The 13,231-nt window shown below is 41.8% G+C and overlaps 1 protein-coding gene across 9 annotated transcripts in view; it reads right to left on the bottom strand.

Annotated features, from left to right (window-relative positions):
- Window positions 1–13,231, bottom strand: part of ESRRG (estrogen related receptor gamma) — a 693,861-nt gene that overhangs the window by 312,339 nt on the left and 368,291 nt on the right. The gene's annotated exons all lie outside the window — the stretch shown is intronic.

Raw genomic sequence — 13,231 nt, 5'->3', positions numbered from 1 at the left:
ATCCTATTCCACAATAGCTCTAAATCTAAGTTACATCTCATGAGTCATAACAAAAGAAACCCTCACATACTTTATTTCTGTGAACAGAGAAACACACACACTTATCCTAGAATTTTTGGAAAATATATATATATATAATACTAGATTCAAATTCTGAGATCCAATAGACAAGAGAGGTCCTAAAACACTACAATTATTTCAGATGATCTAAAAACAAAGGTATACGAGAAAAATCATAGATACATGCGTATGCATAACTGAATCACTTTGCTGTACACCTGAAACTAACATAGTGTTGATCAACTATACTCCAATATAAAGTAAAAAAATTAAAAGGTATAATGAATTTTTCTGTGATTTGATTTCCCTAGCTTCAATGTAGCTAAGGAATTATCAAACAGATGATAACATCAATGTCTTTCTGAATACACTCTGTCTCTCAAAGATGACTATTTGGCCCCAGATTCCTTTCTTCCTTCCTCCTCCCTGTAGCCCCAAACCCCCACCAAAAAGCTTACCAGTTGGTTAGTTTGTGTGTTATTAGTTCATGGAAATGCAAGTATTATTTAACTATAAAAATAAAAATCGCACTCAGGCGAGTCCTGAATTATTCATGCACTCTGATTTTACATAATTTGGCCATCCCTCTTTTTATTGCTATTTCAGTTTCTATCACTAAACAATTCTCCGCGAGGTCCACCTTGGATTCCTGTGAACAAGGAGATAACACTTGCAAAATGTTCCCTCGGAGACGATGTTCTGAGCTGATGTCCAAACATTTACAGCCAGAGCCTAAACTATGAAAAACAGCAAGGAATACCCTCAGTGCCCAGAATGAAAAGTAGAGTTTTAACAAGACTGTTTTTTAAAATCAAATTTCTTTAGAATTTCAAAATCTGGGGTGACATAAAAGCTAGCAAAATGGAACCGTCACAGGAATAGACCTTTGAGACGGCCATGGTCACTCTGTGTTTTCATCATGAGGATACACAGATCCAAGACATCATGGAAACACAATTAAGGCACTTAATGTGATTTTGCCATTAAGAGTTTTAATGGGCAATGTCCGTCTCCCTGTTTGGTAAGCAGCAGGAGGAAGAGAAGGAGTGCATCTGAACAAGTAAGTGTTGGGAAGATAAAATATAAGATTGGGAAGCAGCTTGCACCCGCTGCAAAATAGCAAGAGCTGGCAAGATGAGTCTTTATGGTGGCCAGTATTTTTGAAAGTCTCTATTGAATTTGTTATGATGTTGTTTCCGTTTTTAATGTTTTGGGTTTTGGGCCATCTTAGCTCCCCAACCAGGGATCGAACTGGCACCCTCTGCACTGGATGGCAAAGTTGCAACCACTGGACCACCAGGGAAGTCCCCTATGATGGCCAACATTTTATTTTCTTAATTATTTTAAAAAAACCTTTTATTTGGTATTGGGATATCAGACACAACTGAGAAACAAACACCTTTTTGACTTCCCAAGTGGTGCTAGTGGTAAAGAGTCTGCCTGCCAATGCAGGAGATGCAAGAGGTGTAAGTTTGATCTCTGAGTCGGGAAGATCCCCTGGAGGAGGAAATGGCAACCCATTCTAGTATTCCTGCCTGGAGAATCCCTAGGACAGAGGAGCCTGGCAGGCTACAGTAGAGGAGGGTGCAAAGAATGGGATAGGATTGAGTGACTTAGCATACACCATAGCTGATCAACAATGTTGTGATCAATTCAGGTGAACAGCAAAGGCACTCAGCCATACATACACATGTAAAATGGCCAATATTTTAGACATCACAATGTTAGGTGCCTGGCATGCTGCAGCCCACGGGGATGCAAAGAGTCAGACACCACTTAGCCAATAACAATGACAACAACAATATATCAGGGCACAGTTTGTGCAGGCCTGTATCTTACAAAGCAGGCTCTCTGAACTTCACCAGAATCTTGCTCAGAGTTGGAGGGAAAGGCTAGCCTTAGGGGCAACATTAGACAGAGTTGAACGGAGCAAGAAGAGACAGCAAAGAACCACGCCAGGCAGGACAAACCAGACAACTCAAAATAGTGATGAGCACAGCCTTGTCTAGCAATAGCATAGTCTCCTTTTTCAAAATCACTGTTTACTGTTTTGCTCATTTCCAAAATATCATCTTTAGCAGGTCATTAAGGCAAGGAACTAGAAGTGTAAACTGAACCTTTGTGGCAACATTCTTGAAATGTTCGGTGTGAAGCATGGAAAAAGGGAAAAAAAAAAACCCACACCACACAGATGGAAAATACTGTCATGAACTGACATGTTCTATTTAAAAACTGTTTGTCAGCCGTAGTTAAGTTGATGCTGTCAGCATGGCAACAAATCATAACATTTTGCATGTTTTGCTGCATGCTTGAAGCAGGCAGAGCACATAGCATGCCTTGATCATAGTTGGGTAGGGGGGAATTTAGGAACCAAGCAATCAGAACAGAGTAAGTCTGATCTGCTAGTCCCTAAAGGTCAGCCACCAGGGAAGAGGACAGTGCTATCTCTGATGCGTTATCTCTCTGTGTCTCTGAAAGAAAATTGCTGTTCAGAGAGAGATTTTAAAGAGGGAAGCCTGTAGCCCAGGAATACTAAGGGGAATCCGTCCCCTATCTTGCTTGTTTGTTGTGTACCACTCAGTCATGTTTGACTCTTTGCAACCCCGTGGACTGTAGCCCACCAGGATACTCTGTCCATGGAATTCTCAAGGCAAGAATAACTGGAGTATGTTGCCATTTCCTTCTTCAGGGGATCTTCCTGACCCAGGGATCGAACCTGGGTCTCCCACAGTGCAGGCAGATTCTTTACCATAATATCTGCAATTAACATAGAGATCCAATCCCTGTCAGAATGACATCCTCCTTTTTGGCTTTATCACAAGGGGGAAAAAGGGCAATGCTGAGTAATTATCAGTTAGCACCAGACTTGGGGGCCTCAGATCCGTATGCCTGCTCTGGGATGGACAAGGCTACTATCTGGACAATCTGCTGGACAAGGCTATAATCTGGACAATCTGCTCTCCTCTGTTTCCTGGACCCAGGAGGAGACTGCATTCCCCAGGCCAGCAGCTGACAAACCACATGACCACTCTTCAGACAAGGACTGATGAGCAACAGTGCAACTTCCACCTCATGTACTTGGGAGAAAAAGATTTGACGTGGACTTTGACCTTGTCGCCTTTCCTTGGCTGACATGACCAAGGTCAGGGCCACCTTAGAGGCTGGGGATGGCAAAACCACTGGCAACCAGGCTTGCTAAAGACCTGTGGGGCAGGGCCACCTACTCACCTCCAGCATTTGCTTTAGTCTTTCACAGGAGAGAGAAGCAAACTTATCATTTTTTTTTTTATTTAAGAAAATTTATTTCTATATTTTATTTAAGAAAATTTACTTCTATATTATAATTTATTTCTACATGTCTAATTTATAAGACTGCTGTTCAGTCCCTAAGCTGTGTCTGACTTTGACCCTATGGACTAAGCATGCCAGGCCTCCCTGTCCTTCACTATTTCCCAGAGTTTTATAAGACTACATAGTATTTATTATTCTGCTTCTGGATATAATGATTTGCATTGTTTATGGAGACAGATGCAAGGCATGACAATTCAGAAGGCAGGTTTTTAACAATCCTAAGGAGTATGTTGGGTACTATTGCCCTCTTTTTTTTTGGTAACTTTTTATTTTATACTGGAGTATAGTTAATTAACAGCATTGTATTAATTTCAGGTATACAACAAAGTAATTCATTCACATATTCTTTTTCAAATTCTTTCCCCTGTTATGTTGTTACAGAATATTGAGTAGTGTTCCCTGTGCCATACAGTACATCCCTGTTGCTTATCCATTTTTAAAATAGCAGTGTGTACATGTTAACCCCAAACTCCCCAAATATCCCCCCCTCTACCCTTCCCCCCAGTAACCATAAGTTTGTTCTCTAAGTCTGTGTGTCTAGAAAGGAACATTTATATTCTTTACTCTGCACTATTTTGGAGTGTTTGTTATACAAGTTTATTACCCATGACTCATTCAGGTCCTGAATCTAACATTGGACAGTTTGATGCCTTGGAAAAGTCACTTAAACACTTCTGAGCCTCTTTTCCACCTGTACAATGGGCACAATTCATATTTGCCCTTATTGGTTTAATGTTTTTATTTTGACTGCGTGGGTTTTTGTTGCCACACACGGGCTTTCTCTAGTTGCAGTGAGTGGGTTTAGTTGCCCAGCGGCATGTGGGATCTTACTTCCCCACCAGGGATCAAACCCACGTCCCCTGCATTGGAAGGCAGATTCTAAACCACTGGACTACCACCACTTGCCCTTTTTTAACCTAAAGGAATATGGACATAAGTAATTTGTAAAATGCTGTTATACAAATATAAAGTAGAAGCTAAGATAGGAATTTGAAGGAAAAAGCAATTCCTTCTAGCTGGAGTGATCACAGGAGATTAAAAAGAAGAAGTTGAGGGGTAGGAGGCAGGAGGGAGATTCAAGAGGAAAGGGATTATGCCAACACAATATTGTAAAGCAATTACCTCCAATTAAAAATAAATAAATTTTAAAAATATGTAGATTCTTCCCTCACACACTTTATAGAGAAACAAACAAATTAAAAAAAAAAAATCTTCCAAAAAAGAGAAGTTGAGCGAAATCTTAGTAACACTGGATAGAATTTTAACTTGCAAGGAGGATGTACAAGGATGGAGAAAAAACAGAGGACAATATTTGAAATAAAGACTGCATTTTTCAGAGTAGGTAGCAGGCAGTTTGACTACAGTTAAGGAATCTAATAGAAGGGTAATAGGAAATAAGGCCGGAGAAGGCAATGGCACCCCACTCCAGTACTCTTGCCTGGAAAATCCCATGGATGGAGGAGCCTGGTAGGCTGTAGTTCATTGCGTTGCTAGGAGTTGGACATGACTGAGCGACTTCACTTTGACTTTTCACTTTCATGCATTGGAGAAGGAAATAGCAACCCACTCCAGTGTTATTGCCTGGAGAATCCCAGGAACGGCGGAGCCTGGTGGGCTGCTGTTTCTGGGGTTGCACAGAGTCAGACACGACTGAAGCGACTTAGCAGCAGCAGCAGCAGGAAATAAGGCTAGAAAGATAAGTTTGAGAGCTGGATGTAGGAGGGTAAGAGAGCCTTGAACAGTAGAACAGTGAATTCGATTGATCTTGGTAGTGGGGGTAACTCATCCTCTTTACCTATGCTTGGTTGAGGACAATCACTGGCTTGAGACACTGTTCTGTAGAGATGCAGTGCTAGGATCTGGGAGAGTTAACTTGCGATCTGAATGGAAAGACCAAGAGAATCCGAGATGCCAATCTGGACTCTTAGCCCTGTGGAGCCACTGAACAAACCTGGAAGCACTTATCTCTACCCTTCCTGTGATATGGGATAATTAAATGCTTATTTTTCATCCAACACTAATTGCCATTTCTGTTACTTGCAGCAGAAACATTTTTATTTTTTTAAGAGTCTTTATTGAATTTGTTACAATATTGCTTCTGCTTTATGTTTTTTTGGTCTTCTGTCCATGAAACATGTGGGACCTTAGCTGCCACACCAGGGATCAAACCCACACCCTTGCTCTGGAAGGTGAAATCTTAACCACTAGACTGCTAGGGAAGTCCCCAAAAGCATTTTTAAAGAGTAAGCAGTGTAAGTGGTCCACTTAGAACCATGGAGAACAATGAATTAACATCTGGAAAAAATATTTGATCTCTGAAAAGATTATTTGCAAAACCATCACTTTAAGTTCTCAGACATACACCCTTCATGATCAATACACTGAGTTATTCTGTTTGTTGTTCAGTCACCAAGTCATGTCCGACTCTGAAACCTCATGGACTGCAGCACACCAGGCTTGCCTGCCCCTCACCACCATCACAAAAACATTCTGAGATATATTTACAGAAGCAATCTAGAAATGGACTTTATAAGAAAGAAATTTTTTCACTGATAAGTTTTACTTACAAGCACAGCACTTTTACGTTTGTAAACTGTATTAAAATTACAAATATTCAGAAAAAAGTCAGCCTGTAGAAAACTATTTTTAGAAAACTTTAGACCTAAGAAAACCTAGATAAATCAACTATATCTTCTTCATAACTTTACAGAGGAGAAAATTCAGGCCTCGGTATCATATTACATGCCTTGCTAAAACCCATGACTAGAACACCCAGCCTTTACTATTTTTTCTCCCACAAAATATCACAGTTTAGTTGCTCTGCTGTCAACTAGAATTTCTTTTTGTTGCTAGGATAAGAAATACAGGACAAATGTATTATAAAGATCAAAGAGGGAACGTGAGGTTACCCGGCATTACCTATAACTACTATGCATTTTACCAGGAGCATATGAATCTAAATTTGAAATGGAATATTTGAGTAATATTTAGACCAACAGGACGTATCCAAGCACATATGCATGGAGCAGAAGCATGTTGTCAGTATTCTTCATTATCTCCATGACGCCCATGCACAACTTGCTAAATACCTCATTTTGTATCATGTCCTCTATCTGGCCATTTCCCTAGATCTAGTCCCAAATTAAGCAAGGATTGGAAGTCATTCTGAGCATAAGTAGAGTACTAGAAAGTAATACCAATGTCATTTATTCTTCCTCTCTCTTTAGCGTCTCCTCTCCATGTACTCCCTGGAGAAGGCAATGGCACCCCACTCCAGTACTCTTGCCTGGAAAATCCCATGGACGGAGGAGCCTGGAGGGCTGCAGTCCGTGGGGTCGCTGAGGGTCGGACCCTACTGAGCGACTTCACTTTAACTTTTCACTTTCATGCAGTGGAGAAGGAAATGGCAACCCACTCCAGTGTTCTTGCCTGGAGAATCCCAGGGACGGGGGAGCCTGGTGGGCTGCAGTCCATGGGGTCTCACAGAGTTGGACACAACTGAAGTGACTTAGCAGTAGCTCCATGTACTCCCTAGGTTCTTGCTAGGTTAAAGCAGGGGAAGACTAGGAGAGAACAGCTGTTTTTGATATTTAAAACCCTCAACCACTGCTTCAGAAACAAATATTCAGAAGAAAGGGGGAGATACAAATCAGATCTTTTACATCCATGAAGGAAACTTGGGGTGGAGGCCCACAGGAAAAACGCATAGAGTACTCTTGGTGTATTTCCTCAGCTTGAATAAATGCTATTTAATAGGTGTCTTTATATAAAATAATTCAGTCTTTGAGAGGAGAACTAAGCAGCAGAATTTGATACTTTAGCCCAAATCACTAGTTTTATAAATGTGGTGATGAAATTTTTTCTTAGATGATCATACAACAAACCCTTCACTGCTTTGTTAAATAGAATGCTTGATAAAGAAAAACTGGTCAGCTGTGGTTGATTCTGAGGCCGTATCACAGGAACCACGGAAGGGACTCATTCAAGTACAGCCTCTCCTGCAGTCCCCATTTCAATTTTCATAAGGCACGGGGATCTTAGTGGAAAAGAATTGCTCGAAGTCTGTTGCTGATGGGAATATGATCAGTGACCTTAAATGCTTTTCTTTGCAAAATCAGAGTCATGTCATACAGAATTCAGAATTTCTAACAAATTTTCCAGACAGATTTTCTCAGCTGCTGTCCCTTTTGGCTGGCCCATCTTTCTTTCATGTTTACCACCCGATCCCCAAATACAACACTTTTCTTCCCAGGGTGGTTGCTAACATCTGGATATTTTTGATCACACTTCTTTTATTGCTAATCTTGGAGACTCAGCAGGTCAGTATTTTTTTTTTTTTGGCCATGGCTCATGGCTTATGGAATCTCAGTTCCCTGACCAGGGACTGAACCCTGGCCGTGGAAGTGAAAGCCTGGAATACTGATCACTAGGCCACCAGGGAATTTTGGAGCAGGTCCGTGTTTGGACGGAAGACTGTGATGGTAGGTGTCCTGAATGCCCCCTCCCCAAATTCCCCCTTCTGTGTTTGTATCTGTGTATAGTGCTCAGTCGCTCAGTCATGTCTGACTCTTTATGACTCACCAGACTGTAGCCCTCCAGGCTCCTCTGTCCACGGGATTCTCCAGGCAAGAATACTGGAGTGAGTTGCCATTTCCTATTCCAGGGAATCTTCCTGACCCAGGGATCTCTTGCACCTCCTGCATTTACTACTGAGCCACCTGGGAAGCCCCATCTTTGTATGGGCCCCTCCCATACTGTACCAGGATCAGTCTGTGTGACCAATAGAACACCACAGAAATTATGGCATGTCACTTCTGAGGCTGGATTATAATAGACACTGTGGTTTCTTTTTTGGCCTCCTTTTCTCCCTAATTGTGAGCTTTGGGGAAAGCCAGCTGCCTCACCCTGAGCAGCCATCTGGAGAACTCCACGTGGTGAGGAGCTGAGGCCCTCCAGCTGGGAACCAGAGAAGGAAACTTGGAAGGAGACCCTCCTGCTCGGTCATGACTTCAGAGGACCTCAGTCCTGGCTACCAGCTTGACTGAAACCTCATGGGAGACCTGGAGCCAGAAGTAGACACCTACGATGCTCCCAGACTTTGGACTCTCAGAAGCTTCATAAGGTAACAGACAGCTCCTGTCTTAAGCCATTACATTTACTAGTAATTTGTTCTGCAGCTTTAATGCATGCTAACAGGCACTGTAGGGTTTTTGGTTTTGTTTTCTTTTCTTCTAATCTTTAAGTAACTTGAGGATAGGAGCCATATCTTATTCATCTTCAGGTTCAGTAGCGTGCCTTAGGACAGAGCAGATCCAATAACCATTTTCTGAATGAATGATCATCTCCTTCCTGTTTTTATCATTAAAGTAAATTCAATGACAATTACACTTCCCGACTTCTGGCTTAACTGAAGATTTTTTTTTTTTTTTAATAATGTGGTTTCACCCAGAGAATATAGAAAAGGGGAAAAAAATCTGAAATGAGATCACCTTTCAAAGGCTCCAATTTTTTTTAATGCTCCCACCATTAAGAGTTCAATATAAATTTACAATAAGGCTCAGCGAGCAATTTAGGAAGCCTTGGCCTGCTGCCTTATAAGCATTCATGATTACAAACTAAAACTTGGCCTTGCCAGCTAAGACATGACAGCAAGATGGGAAAGACTAAAGGCTGATGTAAGTGTGAAAAAAATAAGCTCCTGGAGCTCTTGGGTCTCAGGGGACAGTAGAATAATTCTCAAGATGACCTGGGGAAGCCACTCCTAAGGTTAAGTGTCCCTTGGTAACTTGACAGCTTGGGGAGAAGCAGGGATCAACACCTTCCCAGCTTTGTCTGTAGGTGGGAACTGTAAATAATTCATGATACATCCATCCCTCCAGATCCACCCAAATTCTAATGTATTCCTATTGGGAAAACACAGCTTAATGAGTGGGTACAAGAACCACTCTTACCACACTGAGAAATGAAGATGCACCCATTCAGTTCAGTTCAGTTGCTCAGTCGTGTCTGACTCTTTGCGACCCCATGGAGTACAGCATGCCAGGGTTCCTGTCCATCACCAACTCCTGGAGCTTGCTCAAACTCATGTCCATCAAGTTGCTGATGCCATCCAACATCTCATCCTCTATCACCCCCTTCTTCTCCTGCCTTCAATCTTTCCCAGCATCAGGGTCTTTTCCAGTGAGTCAGTTCTTTGCGTCAGGTGGCCAAAGTATTGGAGTTTCAGCATTAGCATCAGTCCACCCAGTGAATATTCAGGACTGATTGCCTTTAGAATTGACTGGTTTAATCTTGCACCCATTAGGAAGCCTCTTAAGAGACATGCATGACATTTACTAACAGGGCAACATTTTTTTTCCCCACTGACTAAACCCTTTCCTAGGGCTTCCCAGGTGGCTCAGCGGTAAAGAATCTACCTGCCAATACAGGAAACTCGAGTTCGATCCCTGGGTTGAGAATATCCCATGGAGGAGGAAATGGTAACCTACTCTAGTATTCTTGCCTTGGCAATCCCGTGGACAGAGGAGCCTGGTGGGCTATAGTCCGTGGGATTGCAAAGAGTTGAACATGACTTAAGAGACTAAACAATAACAAACCCCTTTGCTAGACAGTGATCTCTTCTGGGAGAGAGTTACTGTAGTTATTACTTACGTATATTAGTAAGTATTATCATTACTTTGTACTGAGTACAAGAAGAAAAGCAAAGGTTTTGCTCAGCACAGTTGAAGTTTGAGCAAAGAAAACTTCAAGGTGCATGAATGAAAAAACAAAACTTTCACTGGGAAATCATTTCCATGGATTGCATGAACTGTATCTTTAGGGACTTGGGTAAGCGCTAGTCTTCTTTTGGGAAAGAAAAGACTCAAGAAAAGCTGTCTTCCTTTCCTTCACTCTCAACTAGCTGACAAACAAATACAGCTCAAGAAACCAAGAGTCAGAATCATTTCTTTGTCATTTAAAAAAAATCACTAAAATATTAAAAGAGGAAAGAACTGGCTAGGGTCGTACAAGAAAGGGCCTCAGGTTCAGTTAATTTCCATTCCAGATAACAAGCTAGAATTCCTGCATCACTTGACAAAAGACTGCTTATTCTCAAAAATGAGAGGACTGCCCTAAAGGCATAAAGTAACATGCTCCGAGGACTAAACTTTAAAACCAACAGGCTTGGAAAAATAAAATGACAGCTCTGTTCCTTGATTACAACTGTTTTTCCACTAAAATAAACAGACAAATAATCAGACTGTGTAATACATTAACTTTTAACATCTTTTTAAAAAACACAATCACATATATAAGAAAACAAAGGTGATTTTAAATGTAGGATCCTGGAATTTTGATTTCAAGAAGGTAAAGACTTTTCTGTCCCCTTCATCTTAGAAATTATCTGCAATACAACAATACAAACAGAAACACATCCTCCATCATTGATAAAAATGGACGTACTTGAGCCTGAACTATGGTACAGGAAGTTGAAAAGCAGAGTTCAGAGGAATAAATGTTCAAGAGAGACACAGGAAGTGAACTGTGAACACAGACAAAATGGGATGCCTACACGAAGCAGGACTCTACACTCTGAAAGCTCAGGAGTCAAGGGCATTGGGTATACCTTGCTGAAAATGAGGGCATTGCAGGAAAGCCTGCATTACCCTCATCACCACCCCTCCCCACCCCTCAACCAGGCTCCCAGGACTTTCTCAGGCAATTGTATATCCCCAAAGCAAGACACTGCCTCCAGTGTCTTGGAGAGAACAGAAGGATCTAGAGAAAAGGCCAACAAACACCAGCACTTTGGGATTCTCTCATGAACAAGAACAAAACCGATCTACAAAATCACCCTAGAATAAAGGCAACCCATTCAGGATCTCTATTCTCAAAGCCATCAACTCACCATCACTTTTTTAGGGCCTCACTTTTAAATACGAACAGAACAAACATTTGAGCAATTTCTTCTCCTAAGTTATGGATTGTTGTTGTCTTTCGGTTGCTAAGTGGTGTCTGACTCTTTATGACCCCATGAACTGCAGCACTCCAGGCTCCTCTGTCCTCCACTGTCTCCAGGAATTTGCTTGAATTCATGTCCATTGAGATGTTATGGATAAATATACATTTTTCCAAATTGTGAAACAATCTTCCCTTGGCATCTACAGTCTATCCTAATTCCAATACAGTTCCATTCCTTCCTTTCCCTGCCTGACTTTCTGTGGCCCTCCTCTTCCTTAGGGCCTAGCATCCCCTTAACCCTGAGGTCACCACCAACCCCTTCCATGCTTCCTAATGCTCCAAGCCAGTTCTTTGGCCACCTGATACAAAGAACTGACTCATTAGAAAAGACCCAGATTCTGGGAAAGATTGAAAGCAGGAGGAGAAGGGGACATCAGAGGATGGGATGGTTGGATGGCATTACCAACTCGATGGACATGAGTTTGAGCAAGCTCTGGGAGCTGGTGAGGGACAGGGAGGCCTGGAGTGCTGCAGTCCATGGGGGTCACAAAAAGTCGGACACAACTGAGTGACTGAATTGAGTGACTTCTTGGCTGTCTTTTGACACTACTAACTCTGCTCCAGTCATTCAACCTCAAAACTGAAGCAGCTTAGGGTTTCTTTTTTAGGATAGTTTTAAATTTGTAGAGACTTCCTGGTGGTCCAGTGGTTAAGATCCCAGGCTCTCAATACAGGGGCCTGGGTTCAATCCCTGGTCAGGGAATGAGACTCCACACGCCACAGTGAAGATGGAAGATCTCATGTGCTGCAACTAAGATCTGGTGCAGCCAAATAAGTAAAGAAATAAATCTGCAGGAAAGTTGTTAAGATAGTACCAGAGCGCTCCCTTCCGTACATCTGGTATCCAGTCTCTAACTTTCCACATGTTACATTAGCAAGGGTACATTTGTCACATCTAATGAACCCCTGTTGATGCATGATTATTAACTAAACTTCTTATTTACTCAAATGGTCTTAATTTGTACCTATTGTTCTTCTGCTCCAGGACCCATCTATGATGTCACATCATATTTAGTTATCATGAGGCTTCAGGTTTCTTTAACATTCCTCAAACTTTGTTTTCAATGATCTCGACAGTATTGAGGAGTTCTGGTTAAGGACTCAATAGAATCTCCACTGAGATTTGCTTGAGGTTTGTTGCATATTTAGATTGGGGTGATGGGTTTGGGGCCAGAAGACCACAGAGGTAAAGTGCCATCTCAATGGTACATACTATTGACATGATTTATGATGGTTGGGCTGACCTTGATCACCTGGAAGAGGCCTTCTTTGTCAAGTTGCCCCTGCCTCCAGCGTGAAGTTTCTCTTCCCCATCCCTCTTTCCATAGCGTATTTCTGGGAAGGCAGTCACGATGCATGGCCCATACATAAGAAGTGGGCAGCTATGTTCCTCTTGTTTCAGAGCAAAGTATCCATAGAGATTATTTTGAATTCTTCTCAGCATCACTTTTGACTAGTCTTTTGCCCTTGATCTCCATTCCAGGCATTTTCTCAGTAAATAAGCAGTACAGGGGGATTCAGTGTAGATATGGCTACTCCAAACCCTGACTCTTTTGATGGAAATAAAACAGACTGAATTATTCCTGGTATCTTAGAGCTTCCTTCTTTCTTTCCCTTCTTCAACAAATTTGTGGTGTCTGCTATACATTAGGGCTTGCATTAACTTTAGGAACAGGGCTAAGTCACAGGAATATGAGGGCTCAAAGCTTATTAACAGTAGCCTCTAATTTAGCTAAGGAGTCAGAGAAGGCTTCTTGGAGACCATGACTTCTGAGTTAAAATCTGGTGGGGAGAAATATGTCCATGAAAGGGAGATATA

This window comes from Bubalus bubalis, chromosome 5 (assembly GCF_019923935.1).
Source record: "Bubalus bubalis isolate 160015118507 breed Murrah chromosome 5, NDDB_SH_1, whole genome shotgun sequence".
NCBI classification, from domain to species: Eukaryota; Metazoa; Chordata; class Mammalia; order Artiodactyla; family Bovidae; genus Bubalus; species Bubalus bubalis.
This window is presented reverse-complemented; position numbering and strand designations above follow the sequence as displayed.